This window comes from Galeopterus variegatus, unplaced genomic scaffold (assembly GCF_000696425.1).
Source record: "Galeopterus variegatus unplaced genomic scaffold, G_variegatus-3.0.2 Scaffold7580, whole genome shotgun sequence".
NCBI lineage: Eukaryota > Metazoa > Chordata > Mammalia > Dermoptera > Cynocephalidae > Galeopterus > Galeopterus variegatus.
In genome coordinates, this window is record NW_007733691.1 from 69,959 (window position 1) to 71,379 (window position 1,421).

General features: G+C 37.9%; 1 pseudogene; it reads left to right on the forward strand.

Annotated features, from left to right (window-relative positions):
* LOC103607606 overlaps nucleotides 1–1,421 on the forward strand; it is a 9,675-nt pseudogene that overhangs the window by 7,068 nt on the left and 1,186 nt on the right.

A 1,421-nucleotide genomic window follows, 5' to 3' on the forward strand; every position in this document is an offset into this window, starting at 1 on the left:
AACATACTGAATGAATAGAAAATATACAAAAGAGAGAAGTGACAGAAGCAGCCTTATTAGCAAATAACCTATGAAAACTGTTTTGAATTTGATGGTAATCAGTAAAACTTAAGTTTAAACCAACTATGACATCCTTCCTTTTGCTCATAATGGGAACAAAAAATGAGAAGTGGAACATCACCCAGTGCCTGTGAAGATTTTGAGAATTGTCATATATGTGGCTAGTGTGAAGATGGCTTAGCTCAGCTCCCTTGGGGTCTTATTTGGCAAATATCTAGTCAGGTGAGAAATGTGTGTCGTGGATAAATTGCTGCACTTGTGCACAAAGAGATACGTATGAGGATGACTTTGCAGCGTTGTTCATGGTAGCAAGCAGACATTTTGGAACAACTTAAATGTTTGGTAGTAAAGAATTGGAAATAATATTACATAAATAATGCCACTTATGTAAAAGTTCAAAATATAAAAACGGTATTACATATTATGTATAGGCACATACGTACGTAAAAGTGTAAATACACAAATAGAAATGATACATAAAAACCTCAGAGTATTGGTTGCCTCTGAAGGGCAGAAGGAGAGGAAGACTGACTGGGAAAAAAAGATGTGACCTACATCCGTAGTGTTTAAATATTTTCAATCAAACAGAATAGCGACGGTAAAAATGCCAAAACACTTGCATTTGTTAATTGTAAATGATGAGTTTTTGTTTTGTTATTCTGTGTATTTCATCATTTAAAAAGTTCATATCATTCCTACAGCATCTTCCAAACTGAATAAATACAATGCAGTGTGGGAGTGTGTCTCCATTCTGCAGAAGTGGCATGTCACATGCTTAACTCCGCAAACACTAACAAGAATGACACAACATTATGCCTCATTTAAATCCTCTGCCACTGCTTCCTCTCACCTCCGGCCTTGAAGGAGTCCTGGATCCCAATTCCACCCGCCCATTGGAAAGCACGTTGTACTTTCTCTTTGCCTCTGGAACGTCCATCTGACACAAAGAGTTTCTGGGAAATTCCCAGTACTTCAAACAAATCGATGTTATCTACAGCACTGCAAAATCTGGTCTCTATTCTGGCAAGTTCGTTTACTTTGGTTCCCATAAAAAAAAATTACTGACGTCCCACTCCTCTCTCTGGAGAACAATGATATCTTCATTTCACACCTTTCATGTTGGGGAGAGACAGTCAACTGATGTTTTTCAAAACCTTTCCTGTTACACTGTATGCTGAGGGGAAAAAAGCAGCCATGTATCCTGTTAGCGTGACCTAGCATCGCCTGTTTGCTTAAAGGTATTTACAGGCATTTGAAAGTGAAATATGAGTTAGAAAATTAGCAATGGAAATGGCTCATCTAAAGACAATTATTCTTAGTTATCCAAATTGAGGTGTTCTCGGGACCTACCAGCTCCCATA